The sequence below is a fragment of the Vidua chalybeata genome, chromosome 6 (genome assembly GCF_026979565.1).
Source record: "Vidua chalybeata isolate OUT-0048 chromosome 6, bVidCha1 merged haplotype, whole genome shotgun sequence".
Classification (NCBI taxonomy): Eukaryota; Metazoa; Chordata; class Aves; order Passeriformes; family Viduidae; genus Vidua; species Vidua chalybeata.
Genome location: NC_071535.1, coordinates 4464103 through 4479875, shown reverse-complemented (window position 1 = coordinate 4479875; position 15773 = coordinate 4464103). Strand labels below are relative to the sequence as shown.

General features: G+C 45.4%; 1 protein-coding gene across 3 annotated transcripts in view; it reads left to right on the top strand.

Moving 5' to 3' along the window:
* The window catches only part of SLC35F4 (solute carrier family 35 member F4), a 117310-nt gene that overhangs the window by 29619 nt on the left and 71918 nt on the right, over nt 1-15773 (top strand). The window contains exon 1 of one of the 3 annotated variants that reach the window (XM_053946630.1): nt 4080-4969. The exons of the other annotated variants lie outside the window; for them this stretch is intronic. The gene's annotated coding sequence lies outside the window, so the exon portion shown is untranslated. Of the gene's footprint in view, nt 1-4079; nt 4970-15773 lie in introns of those variants that run through there. 3 annotated transcript variants of the gene reach the window in all.

Below are 15773 nucleotides of genomic sequence, written 5' to 3'. Positions count from 1 at the left end.
GCTGCTGGAAGGTGTCCATGCTGTTGACTGGATGCTACAACTTCCCCTCCTTTCCCAGCCTGTATCAGACATGAATTTTTATCAATGTGTCCTGGGCAGCAAGCAGTGCAGTGTGAAGGGCAGCCAGCTGAGGCAGGGCAGATCTCTGATGGGAGCAGTGGATTTATCACATAAACCACAGCTGGGAATTTTCCAGCTGACAGATGCCAGGAGATGGTGGCAGTTTATAGGAGGGGTGGCATTCCTGTGGGAATGCTCCATCTGAACTGGCAAATGAGGAACATCTTACAGGTCAAAGAAGAAATTCTGACCAAAGGGAATAACCAGTACCATGGTGCTAGGGCTGTGCTGCTGGAGCTGAAGACTTGTCATTTTTAGGAATTTAGGATATCAGGGTGGGTGAAATCCACCATGAGAGCAGGTAAGTGCTAAAATGGAGATCACTGGAGTTGAGGAGATTCCATCTTTGGAGACATTAAAAACTCAACTGGGTGAGGTCCTGGGCTACCTGACCTACCTGTGATGTGGGGCCCTGGCCTGAGCAGGTTGGACAAGCACGTGGAGGTCATCTCCAGCCTCAGTTACTCTGTCATTGCCACACTCCATCACCTGGACAGCTTGGAGGGCCCAGAGGGGAAGGCAGGAGCCTCATCATAAAATTGTGATGCTCTGAGACATTCTCTGAGTTAAAAGGAATAAATTTGATGCTCCTACTGGGCCTGAAATTGTGAGAAATCTTTCCAAGAACTGTTTTGTTGTGGGAAAGCACAGTGACCTGGAGGAGATGGAGTGTCCCTCCCAGCCTGGCTGCCTTTGGCAAGGCTTGTCTTCAGCAAATGCTGCAGTCTGTTTCTGGTTCAGCACGTGAGAATCACATCCCAGCTGCTGCAGAGTAAAATTTAAGCACTTTGGGCCAGTCACTTAGTATCCATTTCTGTGTTCTGACAAGGTCACTCCAATGCCTTTTGCTGAGAGGAGATTGAAGATGTTCTTTGTGGCTGAACCAAGTATGGGATATGTCTTACACCAAGGGAGGGTAAACTGACACCAGCCACATTTCTGTGCATGTTTTGGTTATTTCACATACGTGGGAGCAGAATACATTGACAGCAGAGATTACTGCTTCCACACATCAGTAGTGTTCCCTAAAATCCATGGAGCTGATTCACCTGCTTAGGGGATTTCATTTCAGAGCCATAAAGGCTCAGAAGGGATGTCTGAGCGCTCCTGCCTTTATGGCACGAGGCGCAAGGTGGGCAGTAGGCACAGCCACTCCTTGCATCACCCCTTCTCCAGGTTTGCAGGTGTCCTGGTGAAAACAGCGTGGCTGTCCTCCAGAGAGGCCGTGTTGGACACCAGGCCATCCATCACAGCACAGCCTGGCAGCTCCTGAGGCTGCACGGTTGTGAAAATCCATGGGCAGGAGAACAAGCTGTTCCACTTCAGGCCTCTGAAGTGGGTTTGTGATGTCGGCACAAAAGCCAGCTCTGTCCTGGGAACAATCTGCTGCTTCTCAGCAAGGGGAGGTGCCAGAGCTGCCTTCTGCCACAGGGATGTTCAGGACAGCTGTTCCTTGTCTGCCCTGAGCAGTGGCTGATCCAGGTGGCCTTTCTGACTAGAAGGCTCTGTCCCTTTTCCTGCTGGTGGGCCTTGCTTGCAGCATTGAATAGTTTTGGTTTTCTGTCTGAGGACTTTCCTCTATAGTGTTGTTTGCCTTTACATCATTTCCCCTCCCTGCCACGTTTGGGGTAAAGTCAGGAGAAGCTTTTTCCCTGCTTTTTCCTTACAGTCGATGCTGGTACTGTGAGGAGCCCAGGGGATGCTGAGAAAAACAAGACAAGATATAAAAACCCTGCACCTTTATGTAACATATCCTTCTTTCCCATTCTGAGAGGAGATCACTGGTGTGCCTGATCTGAGGGGGAGAGGTTATCCATGTTCTGCTCAGCAATGCTTTCTCCTCTTTTCCTTTACTCTGTATTTCCAGTGCGTTCCCCATGGGGGTGATGCCAACTTGTCGTGTGTCATTCAGCACCATTTTACTGCCTCACATAACATGCAAACCCCACAGATAAATTAATGTCAGCAGGAAGCAAAACCAGCTCATACTTATGTTTGGAAACTGCTATTTCTTTCCTTTAACCACCCAGACTTTGAATTCTGAAATACTGTCCCTCTCCTAGGAGCCGTAAATAAGGCAGCTCTGGGTTTTCTAGGCTCTGCCTCTTTGAGGTACAGCACTCAGAGGGTGATGTGTTCATGTAAAAGGGTATCTCACCTCTGGTTTGCTGTGACTGATTTATGGTTGACTTTGCAAGCCAAGTTCTACATGGGTTATAAAGGCATGCAGTGGAAATTCATGGGGAAAGCAGCCTTTTGGAGCAGGTTAGAAATAAATGTCTTAACAAATGGTAATGGCAGTTCCTACCTCAGCTGTAAAACCAGTGCCATAATTTAGAGGTATTAAAATTAAATAGGCTTATAAAGAGGCATCTCTGTAACACAGACCTTGCTTGCAGCTGCAGCAAGCAATGAAGGGTCTTTGTGGAGCCTTTGGCTCTGCCCTGGAGCTGAATTCACTGGGCACACACGTTGAATATGAAGGAATATAGACATCTCTCAGGCAGATCTCAGTTGAAATCTGTGCTGTGTCAGAGAGGTTCCTTTAGAATAAAAATGTGCTCTTTGATTTTGTGAGTAGTTTGGTGAAAAGGGCACAGACCAACAGACCAAAGAAGAAATTGTAGCAGTAGCATACCTTACAAATCAGTTTGTGGAGAAGTGGAGTGGCTTTATGGCTCAGAGCAGGGCAAGGCAGCTCTCTGAATCCTTGTCAAGTTGCTGGAATAAAGTATCTACTTATGTGGGCAAAATAGCTCATTGTAATGCTTGAATAGACTGTTATTTAAAGGCCCGTGAGTCTCATTCTATATAGAGCAACATTTCAAGGGGTAAAAAGACTAAATTTATATTGGTATTTTATTAAAATTTATGCTGGCACAGCAGCACTGGAGCTCCAGTGGAAGCTGAGCTGGCTCTTTCATTCAAAGTCGCTGTTCTGCCTGCTTTATAACTTAGTGAAAAATTACCTGTGGAGATGAGGTTTCTCATCCTGATCTCAGCCCACCAGGGTGTTTGGTCTTTTAAGTGCTTCATAACCACTCTCTGCTGCTGTGGATGTTTAAATGATGGGGCTGGAGAAGGTGCTTTCCTGGTGAGGCTTTCTCTATATTTAGGGCTTGATGCTTTATTATCTTACTTAATTATTTCTTTGCTCTTACAGAGGTTGGGGACATGACTTCAGTGCTTCCTGTGGAAAAGCAGGGGAGCTCCTCAGCCTCTGTCCCACCTGGGAAGGGACAGAGGAGGCACAAGGACAAAGAAAAGGATTTGTCTCCCCTGCACAAACCAGCCAGCAAGACAGCCCAAGGGCAGTTTGGCCAATTTTGTGCCCTGGCCCACACTCCTTCCTCAGCTAATTAGCTCCAGTTTGTATTCATGGGAAAGGCTGAAGTCATCTCTGTCATCTCTTGGCTCCAAAGCTGTCACTTGGCCTCTTGCCTTTGTGCTGGCGTCCCCTGCGACGTGCACGGCTCACATCAGAACAGGAGGGAGCCCTTTTTACACTCATCCCACGTTGCTGAGGAAAAGGAAAAATGATACTATAACCCTCTCTGTACCTGGAAACAAAGCTGAGCTCCATTTGCTTCCATACAATGCAGTTGGGATTGCATTGCATCTGTTGCACATCCTCGTTCCTGCAGCCTCTCTGCTCAGGGGTTTGTGTCTGTTGGATTTATGGCTGTAAGGGCCTCACTGAGGAACTGTTGTGAAAGTATTTTGGACAGACTGGGAGGAAATATCAGGCAATTTGGGGATTTTTTTTAAGGGTATGGTGTGTTCTCCTTCGAAATTTATTTCCATTTTTCCTTATCCTCATGTGTTTGGATGAACCGAGCCCTGTGCCCGTTCCCTGAGGTGTTTTTGTTATAAATGCTGGGATAATTTGTCCATGGCAGCCTTGGCACAGGTGATGTCAGACTTGGCTCAGTGAGGTGACCTTGGAGACAGGAGCCACCTGTCTTCACTGTTCTTTTGATGTTGGAGCCTGGCAAATTCCTGCTAGGGATGGCTGGCTGTGAATCCCTATTGAAATTCTGGCCCGGTGCTACTCTGAAAACCCTGCAGCAAGTGTTCATGTTTGGAAGAGCTGTAGCCTGAACCCACCACTTGACTTCTGGTTCCAGAGCAAAGTCATTCCACAGGGTGTGGTAGAGGTGGCCCTCACAGATATTAATGCTTCAGGAGGATTTGCTTTCCCATCCCATGACTTCCCTGTGTGGTTTCATCCTCATGGACGCCAAAGTCACCTCTGAAGTCCGTGTCCTGTATAATATTCCTCACTAGATAGTTACAACCTGCCTGCCTGAAGTCCCTTTTGTAGTTTAATCCATGCCAATGGATCTGCTTTGGATCTTGGAGTCACCTTTCTGGGGCAAGTCACATGTGGCTGATCTGGCTTCACCTCAGGAATGTGGGATGTGGATGAGCAGTCCTCAAATCTGAAGTGCCCCAAGACTCTTAAGGATGACGTGCATTCCATCAGAGGAGTGAAGCAGCTGCTGGTCAGTGGTGGATAGGAAGCAGGACTTGTGTGGGGTGAAAATACCTTGGAAGTTCTCGAAAGATGAAGGCAGGAAAAGCAATGATTCAGTTCTGCCTTTCTTTGAGAGCTAGAATGTAGGTGTCCTCATTTTTTTTACCTTGTGACTTTGTCATCCAGGATATGGCCAAAAAGAGAGACTAAAATGAGCAACTTGTTCTCTTTTTTCCCTTCCACCATTGATGAATATATTAGCAAGGACTGTGACCTGAGACTAGAAAACATCTGGCTTCTTTCACCTGTTCTGTCCTTGCTTCTCAGTAGGCAGAGGGAGGGTCTCCTGCAGGGTGCTTTTATGATGTTCAGGTGAGTCCCCCTGGCAGGGCTGGTGTGCTGTGCTCCCAGCACTCCTGATCCCATGTTCTTGCCTGTTTTGCTCAGCATTGTCTTGCTCTGCAGTGGTTTTTGTGATTTGATTAAGAATGTGTCAAGGTGGTTACATTTGGGTTCTCTGTCTTTGCTCTGTTCATGCAAAGTCTCCCTGAGCTTCTCCCATTGCTGTAGGAGCTGTGGGCTCTGTTCACTTCCCACCTCTATTATTTAGGGCTTGGTACAGCAAAGCTCTTAAGCTCATGGTTTATTCTGAGCCCGCAGATGATTTCACTGAGAGCAGATTTTGGGTCTCTGTTCCAGTTTTTGTTGTGGTTATTTCAATGACAATCAGAGAGCACAGATAAGACAGGGAGAGCAGCAGACATAAGCCTGAGGTTTTTTAATTGCTCTCATCTCTGCAGTGAAGAAACCAGTGGAAAGATCCTGTGAAGTGATGCAAATACAGAGCAGATGCTCCAGCCAGGCTGGACTGGTTCCAGATCTGTGTCTTGATGAGAAATGTGCTCCTTGGATCTCATTGGCATTGTGGGGAAGGGGTGGGGGAGAGGCTGGGGGGATGCTGGTGGTTCCACAGAGGGACAGTGTCTCTGCTGACAGGCCCAAAAGTGGCACTGCCAGTGAGCAGCTCCTTCTCTCAGTGCCCAGCTGCAGCTGAGATGCTCATGAAGCACCTGGCTTCACCCAAGGTCTGTCTGATTTGATGACTAAGCTATTACAAAGTGTGTGGCAGAGAAATGCTGAGGAATTTTCTGCTTTGGAAGGGGATATTGTTGCTTGGTTGATTTGAAAGCCCATTTATGGCATCAGGTCAAAGGCAGTTGTTTCTTCTGCTTTCCAATTAGAAGACTTATTTATTGATGGATGACTGAGGTGAGGAAGTGAAAATTCTTGATGTATTTTTCCTCCTGGAAGAGCTGGCTTGCTATCACAGTGGTCATTTCTCTTCTCCTCTGATGAAGTCCTTGTTTATCCAGGAATGCTGTGGCACTGCTGATCATTGTGGCTGTTTCACTGCTGTGGATATGCCATCTATCAAAACTGGCCTCTGCTCCTTCAGTGACTCATTTTCCTTTTGGAATGTTCTGAGGATGTGCCGTGGAGCAAGTTCTCTCTGTCTGATATTACAGATGAGGAGTTGCACTAAACTTCTCTTCTTCCTTTTCCATGTCTCCCCCTCACAGACACTTCCCATAAGGTTAATTGGGTGTATCTGTGCACCAAAAAATTTTCTGAGTACCCCACATCAGCCACGTGGTGGAAATGCTGTGGAGGGAAGCATCGGGCTCATTTTTTTGGCATCAGTGTCCAGGAGTATCAAGGGGTTCAGGAGTTCAGGGTTTTTAAGTCCTGAAGAGTCAGCACTGAGGAACACGTGAGCTTTCAAACATGTGAAAGAAAGACAGGACAAATTGTTCTCTGGGGCTGTTGTGGATAGGGCAAGAGGTATTTTGTCTCAAGCTGATAAAAGGGAGTTTGGCTTTTTATAAAATAAAAATATATATAGTAATAATAATAAAATAATATTTAAAATAATACAATAATAAAAATAATTTAAAAATAATAAAAATAAATATAGTTTCCCATGACTTGGTAGGGAAAAACATGTGAAGCAGTGAGACTGACTGAGGAGGAGACTCTGGGGTAGTCAGTGCTGGTGGCTGTGTGAACAGGATGGATCCTGCTTTATGGGAAGGCAGAGAGGGAAGGGATTGTCATGGTGCATGTGGCAGCAGCCAGGCCAGGCTCTGCAGTGCCCATGCGTGATGATGAAGCATTGAGAGCCTCTTGGATGGCAGAGGATGGAATGGTCAGTGCTGTCTCCAGGTAAATTTTAATGGATTTGGTACACAGGGTGCTCAGGGAGACCCTGAACTCAGCATCTGGGCTTATAGGAATAGTTCACATCGTGAGAAGGTTCTTGTGGAAAAGAACGTAAAATTAAGACTCCTTGAGATGACTTTTGCTGCATTGTCAGTCTGTGGCACTGAAACACTGTGAGTCAGGCTGCAGGAACTGAGCTTTGTGCTCCCACTTCACCCTGCACAGGCTTTGGGTGCGTTGTGCTGATTTAACTCCCTCAAATGCAGAAAACAAACACAGAAAGAGGGGGTGGGGGGAAAGCACCACAAATATTCTCTGCATTTCTTTCAGCTTTCCAAACTTGCAATTTTAAACACCATGAGCTGTGCAGGGAGTCGAGTTTGGGTGACTGGAGGCAAAACCAGGATTGCTGTGGAAGTAAGAGCAGGAGCAGGAAAAAATCAAGGAAGGTTTTTAAGTGGATTGTGGTTTTGTGTCACCTTTTCTTTTGGGGGGGGGGAGGCATGGAGAGACCTTTCCCAGTAATAGGCACAGAACAAAATTCACCTCTAACTGTGCAAGTCAAGGGGGTCTCACAAGCACCTTGGAGCAGAATCTCAGCCTTCTAGAAACATGAAAGTTGTAAAGTTTTAATAAGAGTGCTGGCAGCAGTGTGGGGAGCAGGATTTACCTTCCTGCCCTTAAGGAGAGCCATTAGGTGAGGGTGGGAGGTGTGATTCATCCTGGAGCTGGTGACCATAAATCCTTTGGAAACAGCAGAGCTGCTGGGCAGGCAGGAGGGAGGGTTTTGTCTCTTTGCTGCACTCAGCCTGGGATGGTGCCATCATCATCTCAACCTCTCCACAGCCAAGGTTTGATGGCAAAAAAAAAAAAACAAAAAAAAAAAAGAGTTAAAATCCTAAAGAAGCCCCTTGAGCATCTGGGGGAAGGGTCTGGGGTTGAGCTCTTTGTTTATGGAAATGTGCCAGCAGCTGTTCTGTGCTCACTTTCCCCTTCCTCTTGTTCAGGTAAGATCACTCTGCCCCATCTTTGCTGTGCATTTTTGGCACTCGTGTGCTTGCACCCTGCCAGGCAAAGGATTTCAGTGGCTGACTAACAAGACAAAGCTGCCAGCCTCAGTGTTCAGCAAATGACCTCAGTTCTTAATCTTCTTTCCTGAAAATACCAGGTTGCTGTAGGAAATGTTACAGGGAAAATGCATCTGAGAAACTGCACCGTGTTCTCAGTAGATGCTAACTTCAGATGCATGAAAAATGTAAGAATTTCTCCTCTTGCTATATTTTAGCATGATTTCTTGGGAGGCAGTTGATATTGTGTTGGTGAGGATCTGTTTTTTCTTAGCAATCTTTGAACCCCATTGCTCCATTTGAAGCAAATGATACAGATCTTGGGGTTATTTGAATTCACAAAATATTCAAGTTGGAATAGCAATTAATTATTAGTATTAAGATCTCATAAATTCCATTACAATACAGACTAATTTCCATGTCAATACTAACTAATTCTGTTATTTAGTACTGAAATTCAGAGAACTGATGCAGGAAGCCAGTGTGGAGTGGGAAATCCTGAAAAGCCAGGCTTTGCTGCCTCTGCTGTTCTGGATTTACTTATTTCCATGTGAGACAGAGCCAGGGGGATTCCAGCATGTCCAGCAGTGACTGGAAGTCAAAAGACCAAAAGAAAATAATCAAGGAAGGTTTTCAAATGGATTTCGGTTTTGTGTCACCTTTTTTTTTTTTTTTGGGTGCACCAGAATTTTTCTTCCTCTTACATTCAAATGAGGCCATATCCACCTATTTCTTAGATTCTGCCAAAACTGAAAGAAAAGTAGTTTTTCATGCAATTCCACATGTGCATCTTGCTGCATGTCCCACATGAGACTTCTGAGCAGTTGTTGATGGTGATTAAAGCATGGTTTGGTTGACAGCTAAACAATGAAAACTTGGCCAAACTTTCCTTTGTCTGTGGCCACCCTGGGGCTACAGAGTGCAAAACTGCAGACATGGATTTTTATCTCACATGCCCTGACACCCATCAGGTGCTGGGGTGGAGGCATCTGTCAGACAGACATACACAGACACCCAAACAGGTATCCAGGTGTAGCAAGAAGGTTGGGCAGTAGGGAACAGGGATTTTCACCTTTGAAAAGGCTGTGGTTAGTTGTGTTGGAGCTGCTGACCAGCTCTGGGCCCTGTGGGGTACTCAAAGGGCTGTGGGGCACTGTTCCAAGAGAGTGAGTGGGGGTTTTGAATAGTCACAGCCCATCCTCAGGTAGGAAAATCTAAATCTTGGGAAATCTTTGACAATCTTTCAAATGCACTGCTGCAGCCCAGCTTGTGCCATATCCAGGTAGAGAGAACTGATTTTACATCAGCCTACAGCCTTAGCTCTGTGTCCACAATGCTTCACTTATCTGCTTCTCCTTCCTGTGATCCTTGCCTAAGAGGGACTTGTGACCGTGGTGATAATTATATCTCTCTATATATGTCTTCATATTCTGCTCCTTGAAGTGTCTGAAAGCTTCCTCTTTGATGTGATTCTGCTCCCCAGAATACATTATACTTTCCCAAAACAAGTACTGTGCTTGTTATAATTATTGCAGAAGTGCTGAGCATTTTCAAGTGCTTTTCATCATCCCCAAATGTGGAAATAGATGACTTGGCACTTTCTTTTTACTGCCAGCTGCTAAAGAGGCCAGTTCTGGATTAGGAGAACACAGTGAAACCATTGCAGAGCAATGTCTGTGGTGGTTGCACAAGACTGGATTTGTGTAAGGGCTGTTACTGTGTAGGGCTGGACGTTGGGGTTTATTTCCTACCTTGTATTAGACTTTAATGGGATTTTAATCTTTAACTTGGTTTCCAGCTGTGCTCAGTTTTCAAGGGCAGGGGCTGGCACAGGGCCTCAAGTGTCTGGTGGAAGAACTGGTGTTTGTGCTGTCAGTCATAGAATCACAGAATCCCAAACTGGTTTGGGCTGGAAGGGACCTTAAAGTCCATCCAGTCCAACCCCCTGCCATGAGCAGGGATACCTTCCACTATCCCAGATTGCTCCAAGTCCTGTCCAACCTGTCCTTGAACATTCCAGGGATGTGGCAGCCACAGCTGTTCTGGGCACCCTGTGCCAGGACCTCACTGGCCTCATCGTACAGAAAATTTCTTCCCTATATCTAGTGTGAATCAACTTGGTTTTGGTGTAAAACTTTACTAATTGTTTGTTGGACCAAGCAAGCCCCACGGTGAGGTGGGACCTGTGTGCTTTGTGCTGTACTAAGGAAGGGCAGACTTTGTTTGACTGATGCTCTCTTAGTACTCCAAGTCTGTGTTACCATTCCAAGAACTGCACTTCTTGTCACCTTCATTGTGGAGGGATTCCCACATTATTAATAGTTTTTGTACCAGTAGGAACTAGCACTAATAATGATCATGGAGTCACTTAGATTGGAAAATCCCTCCAAGATCATCAAATCCAATCTTTCCCCCAGCACTGCCAAGGCCACCACTGACCCATGTCTCCAAGTGCCACATCCACATGGCTTTGAAATCCTTCCAGGGCTGGTGATGCCACCACTGCCCTGGGCAGCCTGTTTCAGTGCCCTTTCAGTGAAGAAATTTTCCCTAATATCCAGCCTAACCCATTCCTGGTGAAATCTGAGGTCATGTCCCTGTTCCCTGGGAGCAGAGCCCGACCCCCCCGGCTGTCCCCTCCTGTCAGGAGTTGTGCAGAGCCAGAAGGGCCCCCCTGAGCCTCCTTTTTTCCAGGCTGAGCCCCTTCCCAGCTCCCTCAGCTGCTCCTCATGATCTGTCCTGGAGATTTTAAATTGGAGTAAGCATCACCTCCAGTGGCCAACGTCACCCAGGCCACACAGCTCAGCCCAGGGGGGCTCCCCTACCAAATACTGTCACCACAGCTTTTTTCTAAAATAGTCTTTAAAAGCTTGGTTTTCAGAATTGCACCCAAATTAGCCCGTGGCTGTCTACAGATGGATTTCCATCTCCAGAATGTTGCTTCTCTCCTCAATTTCTAACAAAAGCATTGAGAGCTACTTGCAAAAAGTCGATATTTCAAATTAAATCCCCAATAAAAATTCTCAAGAGAATTCAGCTCCCCAGACAGTATAATTCAATTTGTTGTCCTTAGAAAGAAAGCATACAACCTATTATTTTAGGAAATAGGACATAGATTTTGTTAAGCTGCAGAAACATATTATGAACACAATAAAGCCAGATAATTCTTTGCATACAATTTTAAAAAATCACTAAGCCTTCAATAAACTAATTAATCACTAAGGAAGACTCCTACTCTGAAACACAGAAACTTCTCCAACTGAATTTGGTCTTTCCAGTTGAGCCACTTTAAGTGAAGACATTTGTGGTTTGCTGGAGAAACTTCTACTTCTGGATTAATACTACTTTTTAAAAATAACCCTGGCCCTTCATAGCTGGAATTGCTTAAGTGTCAGATTTAATGATGATATATCAGTTTGGCTAATGAAAGCCAGTAGCTCTCCCTAAAAGCAGGCTTTGCCTGCAGAAGATTTGCAGCTTCTTACAAAATGAATTTAAAATGAATTTATCTACAGTGAGGAATGTTGTGCAATGAGTGTGATGTTGTTGGCTGCTTTGGGATTCTCCAGGGGACAGAAAATCCCGTTTCACTTGCCAGCTTCAGCTTCTCTCCTGAGAATAATGGATGTTTTTACTACAGGATCAGTGATGTGGCATCAGTTGTGTTGGTCTCTTTCCCTTCTCTTATTTTGCTGCTGCTGCTGGATAAGAAGGTGGAGGTCAACTCTGACACATTCCTGCAGGGATTAGAGGTGGTGGAATCTACTTGGTGTTGATTTATTTTCTTGTTCATTTCTGACAAGTTCAAAACAAGTCCATTTTGTTGTTCATAAGTACTGGTTTGGCCTTTAACCCTTCCCTCTTGTTCTGTACATTGCTGGCTGTTAATTCACAGATTTCAGACACAAGTTCCTATAATCCTTCTATAGAACTCCTTTTCTCAGGATACCAGGCAGTCAGAGAGGGTTGCTGTCATTTTGTTTGTGGGATGTTCATCTGGTCCTCTTCTGAGTTTTGAACCTTGTGGACCATGCAGAAGGTTAAAGAGATCCAAACTCTTGCCATCTCATTTGAATTAAAATTGAAAGGTAGTCTTTTTGCTAGTTCTGAGCATGCAGCAGGCAGGGTAAGGAAATAATTCCTCAGAAACTCTGGGAAAGTCTGTAGTATGAGCTTAACCCTTCCTAGACATCAGAAGAAGAAGAAGGAGGAAAAGGAGAAAGAAGAAGAAGAGAAAGAGGAAGAAGAGGAGGAAGAGGGAGAGGAAGAAGAAGAGGAAGAAGAAGATGAAGAAGACCCTTATCCACTGCTGAAATACTAAAGTCTGAGTTTCCATCGCCTTCCAAGACGATGCCAAATATTGGTATACCAAAGCTAAGTCACTGCAGGAAAGAACACTGAGGAAACCAGGATTTCTAATGGAATTGTCTCTGGTTTTCCCAAATTGTTTGGGGATTTTTCTGTCACAGTTATTTCCCTGTCAGTCCTGTGCTTCAGCTTGTTGTGGGCTGTATGCATGTGTACTGAGGAAATATGGAAAATCAGATGGATCATATTCTGCTTTTCTCCCCTGTCGCAGGGATATTCTTCTTTCTTTCAAAATTTTTCAAAGAGGAACACAGAAGAAAGAAAGAGAAAACAATTTCTATTTCTGCTCCTTGTTTTTCCCATGTGGAATGTGTTTGGAGAATTGTTTACCTGGGGTGATTGCTTGATTGGATTCTGGGGAGGATTGTTTGAGCCTGGTGGCCAATCCAACCCACTGTGTCTGGACTCTTGACAGAAGGTCACGAGTTGTGAATTAGATATGATAGAAAAAGTAAGTTTGTAGTTTTAGTATCTCCTTTAAATAATATATTAATGTATTATAGTATAGTTATAATAAAGAAATCATTCAGCCTTCTGAACTGGAGTCAGACATCAGCATTTCTTCCCACCAAGTTCACCTACATTTATAATACTCCCTCCCTGTAAAACCCATAAAATGCATATGTGGACCAAATATTCTTTTAATTTTTTCTTTACCTCCTCAGCTATGTTTTATACTTTCAAGGTTGTGTGTGGTCATCTGGATCAAGTAGCTTTGCAAGAGCTGTTTGTGAGCTGGAGAACAGCTCAGCCTGAGGCTGCTGAGGGCTGGACCTCAGGAGTTTTATATTGCAGAGCCACTGGGATGGCTGAGGGTCCAGGCACTCAAAATAGGTCTCCTCCCAGCTGGGAACCAAGAGGTGGAAGTTATGTCATGACTGGGCAGTAGACAGTATCTGTGTGAACATCACTCAGTGCCTCAGAAATGGATTTTGGTGACTCAGAGGAACCAGCAGCACCACAGTTCTCAGATACCAGCAGGTACTTTGTTTTATATAAAATTTATTTTGTTCTCAGGCAGGGAGCTTGCTGCCCTGTCAGCTGCAGCAGGGAACAGCTCTGTGGTGGGAGTTCTGCTCTGGGCTCCCCACACAGGGGCCAGAGGCTCCAAATGCTCCTCTTCTGCACAGAATCCAAACTAGTCTCTTGAGCCTTTGGGTGTGATTGCTACATGTGGTTCACAAAACTTGCCCCACCTGACCAAAGCAGGGTTAAAGTGTGGAGAATCTAATCTGGAAGAAAAGTGCAATGTGAGTTTGTGAGGGTGTTGGTGACCTTGGCAAATCCAAAGCCCTGAGCTTGCTGTCTGTCAGTGATTCTGAGCAGGTGAGCACACAGGTGTGATAGAAAGAGTGAGTTCAGCACGTGTGCTTAGATTTATCTGCATTTAAACAGCATCTGCTGCCCTGTGCTCTGCTGCCCTTCTGAGGCTGTGGCTGCTGCACCCTGAGGTGCTTTGCACATCACCTCAGCAGTGCAGGACCTGCTGCCTTCTTGCTGTGGGAATGTGCTCCAATTTCATGCCCAGTGTATGAGCTGTGGCAGCTCTAAAAAAGTAATGCAGCTCCCCTGATGCTAAACATCTGTGGTTTGTGCAGAGAGAATGGATAAAGTGAAAATAATGTGTATTTAGAGTGGTTTGACCTTATACTGCCTTCCTTCTAGGAAGTCCAGCTGCAAATGCTCAAGTGCTCCCTACTGGTGCTTGCCAGCCAAGTATTTTTTGAGTGTAGCAGTGAGGAGCAACTTTCTCCTGACTCCCCAAATAAAACTGGTGGAGACCAGTGAAAAACACCACTGAAAACTCATATAGGCTTTACTGGAACCTTACAAATACCCTGGGCTAAAAGAACATGAGACTTCAAAGGCATGGAGTGTAGCTACAGCCCTCCAGCTTCCTCCTGCTCCTGAGACATGGCTGTGCTGCTCTGAGCCATCTCCTACAAGGTTTCTCTACTGATCACAGGCTGTTCAGCAGGGCAGAGCCTCAGCTTAATCAAATAATCTTTGTTCTATCTAGTATGATTGTCTATATCTGACTATTTATAGCCTGGCGCCATGTGTGCCAGACACGTGTCCCAGATTGTGTCTGAGAGCATATTTGATAATGGATTTACAATTGCTGGAAAGAAGTGTGGCAATGGGCACAGAATTCTGATGGCTCTGCCTCTGCTGTGCTGTGGTCCAGATCCCTGTTCCTTAAGGATGCTGTGGAAATTGCAGAGGTGCTGCAGCAGCACTGAGAGCTGTGTCTGGGGGCTCCATGCCTTTACTTCCAGGGTGACCTGGAAATAGTATATTAATGTATTACAGTATAGTTAGTATTATAGTATAGGGTGACCTGGAAGTAAGGAATGGGCTAGCAGTCATTTGAAGAGATTTTTGGGGAGGGTTTTTGTGGAGGGACAATGAGTGTGGCTGGTAGATAAGGCTCTATAGGATATGGGGATACCAAGTGGATCTGGATGTTGCAGTCACACAGACATTGCTGCCTGGTTTGCAGTTCTCTGTCACTTACAATCATGATAGCAGGGCTGTGTGTCCTCAGTTTGGCAACACAAAACCGAAGCTGGACTAAAGCAGAAGGTCCTGAATGAGATTCTGCTTTATGTGAAGGTCCACTTTGCAGAGTGGATTTTCCATTGGAATGGCTTTAAATGGAGAGGATTGTAAACACTGTAAAAAATCTCTGAAGTTTATTTCTGCCCTTCAGCTGTGAGGCTTGGAGTGATGCCTCGTGACCCTCCTGCCTGCAGGCTCTGGGGCTGTTTGCTTAATGCATACCTGGCAGAAATATTGGCAGTTCATAAATTGTCATCTTTTCTTGTCATCTCAATTGGGACAGCTCATCTTCACAACAGGTGTGGGCAACTGGTGAGACTGAAGTGCTCCGTGCTCATTGCATCTGAATTGAGAGAGGGAAGATCTACCTATGGAGAAGGAATAAATGATACATGGATTAATTGTTACCCCACTGCTTTCTGTTGTGCTCAGCCACAGGTGGAAAACTTCAGCTGCAGCTTGTGTATCACCACTTCAGCTCCTTCAGTTTGAAATGACAGGGAAAGAGCTTTACAAGAGGAATCACAGAACCATAGAATCCCAGAATATCCCTAGTTGCAAGGGACCCACAGAGATTACTGAATCCAACTCCTGGCCCTGCACAGACACCCCAACAATCCCACCCTGTGCCTGAGAGGGTTGTTCAAACACTCTTGGAGCTCTGGCAGCCTCGGGGCTGTGCCCATTCCCTGGGGAGCCTGGGCAGTACCCAGCCCTCCAGATCTCTCTTTCCTGGAGAGATGGAACTGTGGCAGAAGTGGAAGCAGTGTTTCTGCACTTGTGTAGAAAAGGGATAAATCTGTAGAAGAACAAGGCATCATCTGTTCTCTTGTTGTGAGAACAGCTTGTTTTGACAGAGATCTGTCCCTTCACATGGGAGAACTTCGTCAACAATGAACAAAAAAAATAAGGGAAGAAAAGTTAAAACTTCCTGCATAACCTACAATTCCCACTGGTCC